Raw genomic sequence first — 15,984 nt, forward strand, 5'->3', positions numbered from 1 at the left:
ATTAGCCGATAATGAAAAATGAAAATGAAAGCGAGAACCCTACCCGATAATGTACCTACGGGACTACAATATCATCCAACAAGACAGAACCTCAAAAGCGAAGCAGAATGAATTTAATTGAATTTAGATACATGTACATTTACATTGACAAAAATTTTGTCATGTTCTTCGGAAAAAAATGAATTGAATTTAAAAAGCGGTTTACATTTGAAACTATTACACCTATACAATGACTATGACCCGCTTACGTACACTCCCCTACGGTTCGTTTTACACGATGAAAAGCGGAGTTTAAACAATTACATTGATATTTACACAATGAACTATATACTTAAACACCGAAAGTGTATGTTAAACAATGAATCTGGATTATTAAAGAAAGAATCGTGTATACAAATATAGAAAGAATGACTAAGAACCCGCTTGCGAAGACTCCCTCCTGGGTCGTGATGCTTGCTGCCTCCCTCCCTAAGTATCGCGGAAACATACCTTAATCGCAGATAAGGGGACGTCGGTCTGCTGGTACCCGTAGCTTCTCACCGCGAGTAGCGCTCGATAAACCGCATGACATAGGCCAGCTGCGATCGACACTTCCTTTTTTTACGTCGTGGGGCTTCGATTGTCGTGAACAAGCGGGTACTTTGCGATCGCCGACTCGCCCAACTCCATGTCGATACGGAGGTCGAATAGGTTCCACTGCCGAGATATACAAGTTCATATTAGAATGCCGATTATTTACCGAACACTATTACACAAACACAAATTATTAAAGCACTTACCATTTCTAGTGTGTTTTTATCGTATTCTTCGCTTTGGCATGAAGAATAATGCATGTATTCTTGTTTTTCATTGTCAAGGACGACGACATGGAAGTGGCCACTCATAATTATCGGGAGGATGACAATGTCCACTTCATGCAAGTTGCGTGCGGCATCTCCAATCATAGCCATCGTGGATTCGTATGCGTCGTCGCCACGCTTTGACATGAACAAGGCCGATGGCGGTGTGATGGAGCGCGCCTCTTATAACGATATGGCACTACGCTCATCGTCTTTTGCAAGATACATACGAATGCGTCCATCACATCGATGCGTGACCATCTCCTTCCCCTCGAGCGGTCGAATAGATTGGCCCGTGTGGTCGCGGCGAGTCATTCTTCCACACGACTGGTCTTTGTGGTTGAATGGAACAAAGACATGTAAACAATGTTGTAAGTATAAAATTAAAGCGTTAAAGTATAAACTTTAAATTCTATATTGAATGTTTAAAGCGAGTAACGGTAATATTTAAAGGGTATCACTTATAAGTTAAATGTTATCTGTAAATTTTAAACGTTAACGCTCCTACTTAAATGGTAACTAAAACAGTTTTAAACAATATCATAAAAAACTTCAAACTTACTTGTCCATAGAGGCGGTTGAGGAAGATCCTTATCAACTCCCTCGCTCATACTTATTGAGTAGCGATTAGTCAACGTATTTTTTTTTCTTCGGAATGAAGATTTTCCGAAGTTCTTCTACTTTTTTATTGGCTTCCTTTAATGGGGGCACGACGGCAGCATCAACGGGAGACACTTCCTTACATGCTTCTTGTTCTTGTGGGATTGTGTCTGACCTTCGATGCGGCACGGTCAGCCGTTGGTTCCACCGTGAATTCCACTTCGTTGAGGATAGACTCAACGACCTTCTCAACCGTGAGTTCCACGGCAGCAGCATCAATGGGAGACACAACGTTTGTCTGGTTGTTCTTCTTCATGGATTGTGTCCATCTTTGATGCCGCACTGTCAGGCGCCGGTTCCACCGTATGCATGATGTCGTCAACAACAGAGTCGACGATCTTTTCCACCGCGGCAAACTCAGCGCCATCTTCAATCTCCTCCACCGTGATGGGCATGTCATCAACGTTAACAACATCAGCCGCCGATGGTGCTGCTGCCGATGGTGCTGCTATTATTTCCCCGATCCTGAATTTATTGGTGCGGTTATCGTATCTACCGCGAGAGAGTCAAGAAGGGCCCGCTCTTGGTATACGACTTCCAACTCGATGAATGTCGTGAACGGTGTCCTTCGGATGATCTCCCGATGTCGAGGGATCATATGAACTTTCAATTCACCCACGGTCTCCACTACTGGGTGTCAAGTAGCATCGCCCATTAACTAGATTGACCTCCATAATCACAAGCTCGCGACAATAACGAAAGACATTGTTAAGCGGAAATGTAATTTGTTAAAGCGGTAAACACTCGGTTCTTAAACACCGATATCATTTTTTTAAGCGATGGACGTATACTATTAAAGCAGAGATACAAATAATTAAACGGAGACGAACTAACTTAAACGGTAAAGCTCATTGTTTAAACGGAGACCTCATTTTTTTACAACTCGCAACCATATCAGCGAAAAGGGGTAAACATAGATTATAAACATTACACAAAAGCACAACAATCGGAAAAACCATTTCGATCAGTATACATGATCGAAAATGTAAAAACAAAAACAAAAAAACCCTAGCCGAGACATCTCCTCTGCAGACTAACAAAAACCCCGACCCGATTAATCCCCTCGAAAGCTTCAATGTCTTCCAACAAAAACAAAATCACAAACCAAAACCGAAAAAAATGTCTCTTCGTAATGAATAGTTAACAAAAAACCATAATGAATACCTTAGACTGCAAAGTGACGAAAATGCCGAATACTTGCACGGGACTTCTTCTTCGAGACGCCGGTGGAAAGGGAAGAGTGCCGGTGGGAAGAGAAGAGTCGGAGACGCGAGTTGAGTCGAGTCGCGAGTTGAGAGAAGACAAGCAATTTGTAATGCCTAAGAAAAACCCACCCACTTCCTCTCACACCGCCCGAAATGGGTGCGACCACGACTTCCCGTGCAAGGGCATTTTTCAGTCCATAAAATTTTAAATACACTTCGTTTAATGCATTCACGTACTTTGGGGGTTTTCAAAAATCATGGAGTTGAAAAAGGAAGGGGTTTTTGGGTATTCAAAACTATGGGGGTTTGTTTGGCAATTTGGCAAAGTTGTAGGGTTTTTTTGGCAATTTCCACTTATTATTATTATTATTATTTGATAATAACTAGGTATGAAACATGTGTCCCAACAGCCTTCTTTGTGATTTGTGCCTCTCTTATTTTAGCCTAAGTTTCTAGAAGGGATTATATATAATATATCATAAATAACACGTGCATGCATACTTAACAATTCGAGTCTTATCATGAGATGAAAAAGGGTTCCATAAATGCACATCCCGCACCATTTTAATATTTATCTCAAAAACAATTTGATGCATGTTTTCTCTAATGCTTTTTATTTTATCATGGCTCGCAAGCCCACCTATTATCCGCTTCATGATAATTATCGATGAATTATATTAAATGATTTATTTGCATTTTTTTATATGTTCTAGGTAATTAATTTCGAAAAATAGACTGAAAACAAATAGTTTTATAATTATCAGTGAATTATATTAAATGGTTGTTGTTTGGGATCCGTCTCGTGGCGGCTTCCGGACTATCTCACTGTATCCTCCTTATGCTTTTCTTTTTGCTAGCTTCCTTAACTATCAATTTTTCAGTGGTGTTTTATTTTTATCTTGCTTCTAGTTTCACTTTTGATAGATTTTTTCCGTCGTTTGTTGTTGTGTTGCTTTTGTTGTTGTTGTTGTTGTCATCGTCATTGTTATTGTTATTGTTTTTTTTTCGTATTTTACCCTCCTCTCTTTACTTAATACTGAAAGATTGACTGCAAAAGAGATAGTTGGAAAGCTTATTAACATGAATCAATCAATAATCAATTTGAAAACTATCCTAATTTGGTTAGAGAAAAATCCGCTGGTGAGCTATACAGGTAGTCTATCACCCTCCTTCCCCCGCGCAGTATCAATCGGGAGCATTGCGGACGTTGAGACTAGATCAAAAGTCAAGGAAGAGTGTAGAGGGTAGTCCCTTGGTGAAGATATCCGCATATTGTGATGACGAGGGAACATGTAGCACGCGGACGTCGCCGAAGGCAACCAGATTGTGAACAAAATGAAGATCAATCTCCACATGTTTGGTCCGCTGATGTTAAACCGGATTTGTGGAGAGATAGACGGTAGAGATATTGTCGCAGGAGACAATGGTAGCATTCTGCGGCGGTCTACGGAGCTCAGTGAGAAGTTGACGAAGCCAAAAGAATTCGGCGACAGCATTTGCAACGCCACGGTACTCCGCTTCGGTGCTTGAGCAGGATACCGTAGGTTGTTGTTTTAAAGACCAAGAAACCAGGTTGTTGCCGAGGAAGATGACATAGCCAGAGGTCGACTTACGGGTGTCCAGACACCCGGCCCAGTGGCGTCGGAGTAGGCCACTAGATCAGTACAAGTGGAAGCAGTGAACTGAAGACCAAGAGCAGCGGTGCCCTTGAGGTAATGCAAGATGCGCTTAACAAGGTTGAGATGCGGCTCCCTAGGATCATGCATATGCAAGAAAACCTGCTGGACAGCATGTGTGATGTCGGGACGAGTGAACGTCAGGTACTGGAGAGCACCAGCGAGGCTCCTGTAGAGGGTGGCGTCGGCCATTGGGGTGCCGACACGGGCAGGGAGCTTGACTCGGGTATCCATCAGTGTGGTGCACGGATTACATGAGTCCATGCCTGCTCGGGCTATTATCTCATGTGCATATTTCTCTTGCGAAAGGAAAAAACCATGGGTCAAGCGTTTGATGGAGATGCCGAGAAAGAGGTGAAGGGGACCAAGATTGGTCATAGAGAATTCTCGGTGAAGGAGCTCGATAATAGAGTTCAGTAGGGCCGAAGAGCTTGCTAAGAGAAGGATGTCATCGATGTATTGAAGTAAGTAGGCGGTATCGATGCCGCTGGTGTAGATGAAAAAGGATGGGTCACTCTTCGAAGCAATGAAGCCGATGGAGATGATGTACGTGGCAAATCGGCTGAAGCACGCGCGAGGAACCTGCTTGAGCCCGTATAAAGTTTTGTTGAGGCGGCACATGTGGTCAGGTAAAGCATCATCGATGAAGCCGGGAGGCTGTTGATAGTAGACTGTCTCCTCGAGTGTCCCATGTAGGAAGGCTTTCTTCACGTCGAGTTGATGAATTGGCCAATCGCTGCCAAGAGTGATGGAGAGGATGGTGCGGATCGTGGCCGGTTTTACAACTGGCTAAACATCTCGTCGTAGTCGATATCAGGTTGCTTGGAGAAGCCGCGGAGAACCTAGCGGAGCCTTGTACCGGGTAAGTGATCCATCGGAGTTGAGCTTGTGATGAAAAACCCATTTGCCGGTGACGATATTCGCGTTGGTGGGGCGAAGAACGAGAGTCCATGTCTTGTTGGCGGTAAGAGCATGGCGTTTCACCATTTTGGGTCCTTGAGAGTGCCACGGTAGGTCTTAGAAATCGGTGAGAGCGTGTCGACATGGAGGTTGAGGATGTCTGGAGGAAGGACGCGCAGACCGAACTTGCCTCGAGTCCACATGGTGTGTGCGTTGTTAATCGGGACGATGGGTACGGCGTGCGCGATGGTGGAAGGCGCGATGATTTCCGTGGATGGCCCATGTGGCCCAGCGGAGAGTGCTGGAGGCGAAGGTTCAGTAGGTTCACCTGAGCAGGATGGATCCGTCCTTGTTAGAGCAATAGTGGCACTCACCGGAGCAACTAAAGGGAGAGCCGCACCGCATGGTGTTGATGCACCTGAAAGAGACCATAAAACTGAGTTATCGTGCTCAAGAAAGGTGTCGCTAGCTAGGGTGGATTTGGTGGTTTTGGCAAAGGGAAAGGAGTCCTCGTCAAAGATGACATGACTAGAAATGATGACACGGTTTGTTTGGAGATCAAGGCATTTGTAGCCCTTGTGGTTTGTGGGATAGCCAAGAAAAACACATTCGACGGAGCGAGGAGCGAGCTTGTGGCCTGTTGTGGTAGATAGGTTGGGGTAGCAATGACATCCAAAGACACGAAGATAGTTATAAGAGGGGGTTCTGTTGTGTAAATAGTGGAAGGGAGTGCGATTTTGAAGTGTTTTGGTAGGGTGTAGGTTGAAAAGATAAGTGGCAGTGGATAGGGCTTCAGCCCAATAATGTAGAGGCATAGAGGCTTAGAAAAGAAAGGAGCTGATGATGTTGTTTGTAGAGCGAATCACACGTTCAGCCTTGCCATTATGTTGTGAGGTGTGGGGGCATGAAAAAATAAGTTGGATGCCATGGTCTAAGAAGAAGGATCTGGCATGGAGGTTATCAAACTCGCCTCCATTGTCGCACTGTATGTTTTGTGGGGTGGTATGAAATTGGGTGGAGACAAAAGTGATAAATCATTTGAGGGTGGGGAAGGTATCGGATTTGAAATGCAGTAGAAAAGTCTATAAGAAATGTGTAAAATCATCAAGACAAACAAGATAGTATTTTAGGCCGAAAATACTAGGAATTGGAGATGTTCAAAGATCACAATGTGTAAGTTCAAAAGCCTTAGTAGTGCGAGAAATAGATGAACTAAAAGGCAATCGAATGTGTCGACCGAGTTGACAAGCATGGCAAATGTCATGACTCATACATTTATTACATGAAATAAGAGATGAACGTACTAAATGAGAGAGAACCGGACGGTCGATATGACCAAGTCGGCGATGCCAAAGTTTTTCAGAGAGGACATGAGCAGCAAGGGCATGAGGGCTGATGGTGCTAGAGTGTGTATGGGATAGAGAGCTGTGTGAGCCACCACCGGCTTGGTGTGATACGCCTCATTCATCTGTAAGAGAGTACGTATACGCACCTCCAGAAAGTCGGGGAACGGAGTCTTGGTGGAGATGATGGTGAAGATTGTCTAGAAACGCTCGGTGAGACAACGGAGGATGGTGAGGACGAGAGTCTCGTCGCTGATGGCGTGGTCGAGAGTGCCGAGAGCATCAGCGAGGGACTTCACCTTCTGACAGTACTATAGCACAGGCAAATCCCCTTGTGCGGTGCCGCGGAACTCAGCTTAGAGCGAGGACGCGCATTTTCTTGTTATTGCAGAAGATGCCATCGATGCTTGTCCAAATCATGTGCGTAGTCGCGCCGGGGCTGAGGACAGTACCCAAGATTTCTTCATAGATCGTGCTATACAACCAGGAGACGACAGTGAAGTCATCAAGGTCCCAATCCCCAGAGGCACCGGCCGGCTTGGGGCCATCTAGATGGGTTTTGAGGGAGAAGTGGCTGACAAGAATGAGGAAGAGTTCACGCCATGTGGTGTAGTTGGGGGGAGAGAGGGTGAGGTTGAAGGGGATGTGAATTTTGATATTGAAGGCATGGTGCGCCACCTGAATCCGCTGGTGCTTCTGCTGCTGGTCGCCCATGGCAAAGGTAGGGAGAGATGATGAGCTAGGCAGGAATGATTTTAGGCTGATACCATGAAAGATTGATTGCAAAAGAGAGATAGTTTGAAAACTATCCTAATTTGGTTAGAGAGAAATCCGCTGGTGAGCTGTATAGGTAGTCTATCAAATACATTGTGGTTTATCGATTTTTTTTTTTAAAAAAAGTTTTATATGCCTTAGAAACAAATATGACTATTGTGTTTTTCGGAAGATGAATTACGGAGTATATTTGAAGTTTGGATTTCCTGAAGATGATCTATTCATAATGATTGTTGTGTTAAATCATTACAAATGGAGCCTCAACTTCAAGTCCAATTATGGGGTATTTTAGACATTTTCTAAGGCCATTTACGTATCATCATGAAACAAGACCACAAAAAAGGTCAAAAAGGTAAAGAATGAAATCCCTTTAATTGGAAAGGGGTGATGCATTGGAAATTTTTGCACAGTACAATCAACTAAATTGGTTGCTTGAGAAAAAATAACCATTGCATGAGACTCAAATTTTGAAAGAGTATTCAAGATCCATTGCTATTCAATTTAAACAGTTGGATAGTCAAAAGGATGTTTCTCATTTCAAATGTTTACCTCAAACCACATCTGTTAGGTAGATGACATTTTTTTATTCTTTTCTTCTCTCATGTTATGTCTCTAATTTTTGTGTAGATTATTTTGAAGAGTCAAGATTTCTTTTGATGTTATTTTTTTGAAGTAGTACATGATCTAAGAAGATATGTTAAACCCATTATTTAATTTATTAGATATTTTAGTGAATTGTGGTTCCTTACGCTTTACTCCTCCGTGAGAAAGTTTTCTAACTAAAAATTCTTGACGCACTTCATAAAATATCTTGATGTTTATTTTTGGTTTAATACCAATATTACTATTGCCAATCTGAGAAAATATATTGTATGATTGTTTGGATTTAATAAAAAAAGTAATGCTATATCGAACGAATGGGTTGTCCGAATTCATAACATGACTGATGTGGCAACATGTGTCATCTAACACTATCTCTCCTAGTCAATAGGTCAGGGATTTAAAAAAAATAAAGGTGAAGAAAGACGCTCATTTCTACCTTCTCCTTTCTCCCTTCTCCTTTCTCTCTCATGCCATCACCGAACACCATAGCCCACCGCTAACTCCCGGCTCGGCAAATACCCTCGCCAGCTGCTTATCCCTTCATCCTCACGCCACCACTGAACCTCATCTCCTACCATCGCCGAACCCTATTTTCCACCGCCGACACTGGCAATTACTCTCGCTCGCCGCCAGATAGCCAACCCAATCCACGCTCCATCTCGTCTTTGTATTTATTTGCAAACATGGTCACCGACAAGCAAACAAGCTAATTGTATTTATTTGCCCTTCGATGAACTGAAACCCTAGGATCTGGTTGATGTCTTTATTTCTTTGAGCTTAGGAGTGGTTGATGTCCCTATGATCTCGTCTTTTGAGCTTGGGAAACATTATTATGATTGGTAATGGAATTGGTTTCAATTGGATCTCGTGTTTTATTTGGGATTCTCTTTCCACCTTGTTGAATTTGTATATTCAGAGTTAAAATGTGATTTTCCATGTATTGAGTTTTTATTTAATTATGAATGAATTAATTTTTTACATAAAACATGAGATTTTAAATGTTTTTTTTCACAAAAGCTGAAGGCTGAGCATTGCCTCCGAACATTAATCCTAAAGGCCTTCCACAGAAGCTGAAGGTTGACCAGTATTTGGTTAATTTTGGAATTCCATACACTTTCAAATATATTGATTTTGTAGAGTGGTTATTAACTCTACTATAATGAATTTAGCTACATTAATTTTACCAAAGAAACAAGAGTAACAAATGGTGCCAGGAGGAGGAGGTGGATGTGCTCGAGAGTGAGTGAGAGAGAGAGAAAGGCCGCCATTGGCGTTCTTGGTTCCAAGCTCGAGGTCGAGAGATGGGAATGACAATGGCGGAGGAGCAGCCGTGAGCCGTGGAGTGGGAGAGGAACAATGAGAGGAATTCACTAAAGGTCACGCCAGCATGGCGTCGCCGTGGAAGCGGAGATGATGAGGATTGTAGCCCTTGGTTCCCGTCAGCTAGGGCTTTGGCGGCAGCGACGGCAAGCGGCAGTGGGTGGCAAGATTTAGTCGTAGGGGCCAAGCGAAGACACGAGAAGAGGAAGAATTAGGGCTTCATATTTTTGTTTTTTTGTTTTTTAATCTCTACCCTGCTAACTAGGATAGATAGTATCAGATGACACATGTTGGCACATCGGGTCGTGTTATGAATTTGGACAACCCATTCATTCGATATAGCATTACTCGTAAACTCTTTGGTAATTTGCTTTCCTTACTTTGTATATTAGCAAATTATTTATTCTATCAATTGATCTTTGGATAGATGAAATAGCATTATTTTTTTATATTATATGGAATATTTGATTGCTAGGTAAGTAATTAGATATATTTTTCTTAAAAAAATTGATTTTGTGGTACTCTCAAATTTGGTTTATTTAATGGTAGTATGGATTACCCACGTTTTGGGAAAGGAATGATGTTCTAATTAAATAAAATTATATTTAACTAGGAGATTATTTTTTTTTAAATTACAAAACTCAAACCAAACATCTACGATTATATCACCAATACATATGTTTTTCCACAAAATTTAAATTGATAATATTTATTTTTAAAAATATTAATATTAATAAATATCATCAATTAGAACTATAAATTAATTATAATTGTTTCTTTGTCAAATACAGTGACATTTAAAAAATGATTTTTTTCCCGAAATTTCATTCAAAAGAATTTGGGGGCAGCTCCAAATAGCAACTTGCATCCCTATATTCCTATTTAAACTAATTTTATTTAGAAAAAATTACTGTTTATCTATCGTGAATTTCAAATATTCCTAAACAGCCCCTCCAACTTTGGCAAACCCCCGACAACCCTTCCGTTATTGTTTAAGTTCCCTTTTACCCCCTACCGTTCACTTCAAATGGGTCCATGTTATGAAATTCCATTGTTGCCCTTGAAAATGGTGGGAAAAAACCGCCCAATCACATCATGTCCGACCTTTATACAAACAATTTCACATTTTTTTTTGCCTTTCGTCTTGCTTTTTTGTCAAACAAAGTTTAGAGGGCTCATCACATCTTCTTCTTCTTCTTCTCCTCATTTGGTTTTTAATTCTGTCGATTTCCTGATAAGGTGAGAATTTCTTCGATTGGAGTACTAATGTTCACGGCGCTGACTTCTTGGGAATCGGTGTTAACTGAGATATGTGAGTGATGGGGTCTCGATGTTTCCCGTGTCAGGGTGAAGTTTATCACAGCTGATGGATATAAAACGGTTTGTCTAATAGAAAACGAGGTTGACTTCCAGCGGATGTGTCACATGTACTCCATCTTCAAATGCATTGTAGTCGATCTTGTTGTCGAGACAGACGATGTGCCATTGTCGAATCCTACTGAAAACATGTTTTTGTCATTGTAAGATTCTTTTCTTTTATGTTTATTTAGTTGTATAAGTTCATTATTGTTTAACTATGCCAGTCTCTGTTTAAATATATTGCGTTTACATTTAAACATTATCTTCTTCTTTTAATTTATTGTCTCTGTTTAAATATCTGTGTTAACGTTTACATATTGACTTAACATTTAAGTTTTTAATTTATCATTTAAAAACTTTATGTCTCTGCTTAAAATATTGATATTTTTTGTTTAAACTGAAGTGTTGGCAGGTGGCAGATGACAAGTTTATGGTATCCCGTGCACAAGAATTAATGACGCCATTAAATTTTCAAAATTTAACATAAATATTGGAAGACCCCTTCCTCGTTATCAGTCAAGCTCGGTCCCTCGTGTGTTTCCCTTTTTTTGGGATCTGAAGCGTCAACCGGCTTGTGGACTTCACACCATAAATGAGAAGAAGGAAGACCCCTTCTCCTAGACACCCATCCTCCTCCTCATCCTCATCCTCCTCCTCCTCCTCCTCCTCCTCCTCCTCCTCCTCTGTTTCTTCTTGGATGAGTTTCTTCTTCATGTGTCCAGAATATTCGCTTCAGTCAGACCACATTTTTTAGATCAACTCTATCTTAAAGGATGTGTCATGATCATCCTCTTCTAGAGAATCAATCAGCCGCAATCATGCAGCAAGTTAAACTATATTTTCTTGCCCACGTCGGAATACCCGCGTAATTGCCTGAATGCGGAGGATTCTCCAGTGGAGGATGACGGGCAAGCAATTAAGCGAGCATTTCGACTTGAGCAAGAAAAGAAAGTTTTCACTTATTGCTTGATTACGGAGGATTCTTCAAAGGAGGATGACTATGACACATCCTTTAAGACGGAGTTGATCTTTATCACTTAAGAATTGTTCTTATCTTTTAAAAGCTTTTCTTTACTGTGCAAACATCATTGTCTGCGTTTAACTATCTCGCTCTTCGTTTAAATTCTAATGTTATCATTTAAATATAATATTTTCTATTTAAATATCGTTGTCTTTGTTTAACCTTGTTTAAGTGTTCGTGTTCTACATTGTACAGGTTGAAGTTGATGCTCATGTTATGCAACCGCCGTGAGTAAGCTGAACAAAATGAGAGACCTACTTATGCTCGGACATACATTCGAAGGTAGAGATACTTGTTGAGGAAAGTCGAAATCTTCATGTTGGTCGTTGTGTCGATGATCTTAATAGACAAAAAGAGGATCGAGTCGAAAGTGTCCGAGATCCGAGTAGGCATTGTAAATGTTTAAATATTTTAAATGAAACAAACTTATTTGAGTGTCAACTTTTGATATTTAAGTAGAGACATTCTCTCGTAATGTTTTACTTAAACATTTTGAGAAACAAAAACGGCATTATAAATAAACAAAATGTTAAACAAAAACGCTTATTATTTAAACAGTGACAACGGTATTTAAACTAAAAATAATGATATTTAAACAGTGAGACAATTTTGTTTAAACAGAGACAATATTTTTTAAACAGATAAACTTAGAAATCAAACAATAAAAATGATATTTAAACAACATCAGTTATATTTAAATGAGATACAATGTTATTTACACGGTATCAGTATCGCATTCAATTTAAACAATAACATATATTTTTAAACAGTTAAATGAAAATATTTAAAGGGTTTACATATGTGTTTAAACGATATCCAAAATATTTAAACAGTAAACCGAAAGTTTAAACACTAAATCACATGTTTTATTGCCTCCTTTCCTTTGAGTGATGACAATATGGCTTTTATCGTCCATCAGCCACTTGTGCGTCGCTTACGCTCATACATATCGTCCCATGCATATCGTTCCATCAGTTTGAAAATCTCTTTTTTCTATCATGATCGTCCACATCGGCTCAATACCTCACAATGCAAACTGATGAAATGCCGAATACTTCTTCGAGACAATGGTGGAAAGCGAAGAAGAACTTCGAGACAAGGATGCCCAGCCGAAAAGAAAACCTGAAGAGGAGAAAAGAGAAAAAAAAGTATAACCGGCGCCAATAATGATTGTCTCTAGGGATTACCCTTTGTTGGTCACTTCAAGTGGGTCCATGTTATGAAATTCTTTTTTTGCCCTTGCGATGGAAGGAAAAATACCGCCCAATCACATCATGTTTAACCTTTATACATACAATTGTGCACTTTTTTTGTTTGCCTTTCTGCTTGCTTTTTTGTGAAACAAAGTTTAGAAGGCTCTTTACATCTTCTTCTTCTTCTTCTTTTTCTTCTTCTTCTTCTTCTCATTTGGTTTGTTCGATTTGAATTCTGCCGGTTTCCCGATAAGGTGAGAATTTCTTCGTTGTTGTTGCTCTCATATTAATCATTCTGCGGGAGAGAAGGAGTATAATACAATTTATAAAAATACAGGTTTATTATGGAGAGTTTTTGTGGTATTGCTAGATACAACGGGGAAAGACGAGTGCTAATGTTCACGGCGCTGACTTCTTGGGAATCGGTGTTAGCTGAGATATGTGAGTGGTGGGGCCTCGATGTTTCTCGTGTCAGGGTGAAGTTTATCACACCTGATGGATATAAAATAGTTTGTCCAGTAAAAAACGATGTTGGCTTCAAGCGAATGTGTCATGTGTATTCTATCTTCAAATGCACTGCAGTCGATCTTATTGTCAAGACAGACAATATGCCATTGTCGAATCCTCCTGAAAATGAGTTTTTATCGTTGTAAGATTCTTCTTTTTTATGTTTATCTAGTTATATAAGTTCATTATTGTTTAACTATGCCATTCTCTGTTTAAATATATTACGTTCTCATTTAAACATTATATTTTCCGTTTAATTTATTTTGTCTATATTTAAATATTTGAATTGACGTTTAAATTTTTAATTTATCATTTAAACACTTTATGTCTATGCTTAACATATTGATCGTTGTTGTTTAAACTGAAGTGTTGGCAGGAATTCAAATTCTGCGAGCGCTCCGGTTCCACCCCATGGCGTAGGATGCCTTCCTTCCTCGTTAGATCAATCTGAAGTGTTGTCGTTGGATATCGGACAACGTTTTGAAGGCGTTGAATATTTCAAGGACGCACTTCAAAATTTTGAAATTAAACTGAATTTTAACTTCAAATTCATAAAGAACGAAAAACACTCGGGGTGATCTGTGGAATGCTGCTCAGAGTGGTTGTCAATGGCGCCTTCATGCATCAAAAAGAATATAATAAAAAAATACTTTTCGAATCAAGACAATCAACCCGTCGCACACTTGCGGTAGTGAAATAGGATTGGTGTCACATCCGAAAGCGTCCAAAAAATGGGTAAGTGCACGAGTGATTCAGAAGCTCAAGGACCAACCCTTGCACAAGGCCATCTACATTTAGAAGGATATGTTGCAGGATCATGGTGTCTGTATTCCATACAAGCAGTTGGTTGGGAAAAGAGCATGCCCGGGTGATCCTCGATGGCAGCGACATCTCCAGCTATGATTTGTTGTTTTGGTACGTGGATAAGGTGGTTGAAACGAACCCCGGCAGCATTGTGATTGTCGAAAAAGACTGTGAGCATTTTAAACGTGCATTCTTTTCTTTCAGTGCGTGTATTGTGGGATTCAAGAGAGCTTGTAGGCCGTTGTTGTTTCTCGATGGTACCCACCTCATTGGAAAGTATCGGGGGCACTCTATTGGGTGCCACAGGCAAAGATGGAAACAATGGTTTTTTCCACGTCGCCTTTGGTATTGTCGATAACGAGACCGATGCCAATTGGACTTGGTTCATTTCCAAGTTAGGTGATGCTTTATACGATGAAGGAGATTACATTCGTGGTCGAACAGTGTCTAAGGGCCTTGTGAACGCTTATTGCAGAGTCTTCCCTTCTTCCCCACATGCATACTGTCTTCGACACTTGAGGCAAATTTTATGAAAGCCAACGCCGACTTGGGAAGGCATTGAGGAAGGATTGTTGGTCTATATACTTTCATATTGCGTGGGCATCAAAGGCTAAAAATTTCAATCATACCGTGAATGAACTTCATGCCACATCATCCGAAGCCCATCACTGGTTGATTAATAAATCGGATATGGCACATTGGTCGAATTATCTCTTCAGAGGTAAACGTTGGGGTAAGATGTATTCAAATGTCGTGGAGTCATTCAATGCATGGATCAAAGAAGCTCGGCATTTACTAGTGACGAAAATGATCGACTCCAAAAGGTATTCGAAATTAAATTAATTTCATTATGGTGCAAAAACATTTGTCTGTGTTTAACTTTCTTACTCTTCACTTAAATATTTCTCCTCCTCTTTACTCATAATTATTACTGTTTAAATATTAATGTCTTTGTTTAAATATGTTCGTGTTCTACATTGTACATGTTCAAGTTAATGCGCATATTATGCAACCTGTAAGCAAGCGTAACAAATGGAGACCCTACTTATGCCCGGGACATACATTCGAAGGTAGAGATACTTGTTGAGGACAAACTGAAATCTTAGTGTTGGTCGTTGTGTCGATGATCGTTATGAAGTAATTGACTAGTACAACAACTTTGTAGATCTTGCCAATAGAACTTGTTCATGTCGCAGATGGCAAGTTTATGGTATCCCTCGCAAACACGCTGAGTCTGCAATAATGTAGAGAGACACCAACGTTCATCGATTTATTAGCGGCTAATTCACCGTCGACAATTATAAACTGCCATATAAGGAAGCTATATTTCCCATACCCGACGATGACAAGCCTACGGACGAAAATCATGAACTGCGTTTGACCGCTTTATAGCGAGAAGGCAACTCAGGGCGCCCTAGACGAAAGAGGATCGAGTCGCAAGTGTTTGAGGTCCACGAGTTACATTACAGCCGCTACCACGGCTCCGGTTACAATCGTAGATCTTGCAATAAAATTGTCGCCGACTAGGCATTGAAACTAAACAAATTTTTTTTAAAAAAAAAAACTTAATTGAGTCCCAACTTTTGATATTTAAACAGAGAAACTCTTATTCTTAACAGATACCACATATATTTAAATAGAGACATTGTTTGTTTAAATAGAGACTACTTTATTTTAAACATAAATACTAATATTTAAACAATAAAATTGAAAATTAAAGAAAGAAAGTTACTTACATAAGTATACTGACTAGTAAATTTATATTGAAAAATTTGTCATG

The sequence above is a fragment of the Dioscorea cayenensis genome, chromosome 5, assembly GCF_009730915.1.
Source record: "Dioscorea cayenensis subsp. rotundata cultivar TDr96_F1 chromosome 5, TDr96_F1_v2_PseudoChromosome.rev07_lg8_w22 25.fasta, whole genome shotgun sequence".
NCBI lineage: Eukaryota > Viridiplantae > Streptophyta > Magnoliopsida > Dioscoreales > Dioscoreaceae > Dioscorea > Dioscorea cayenensis.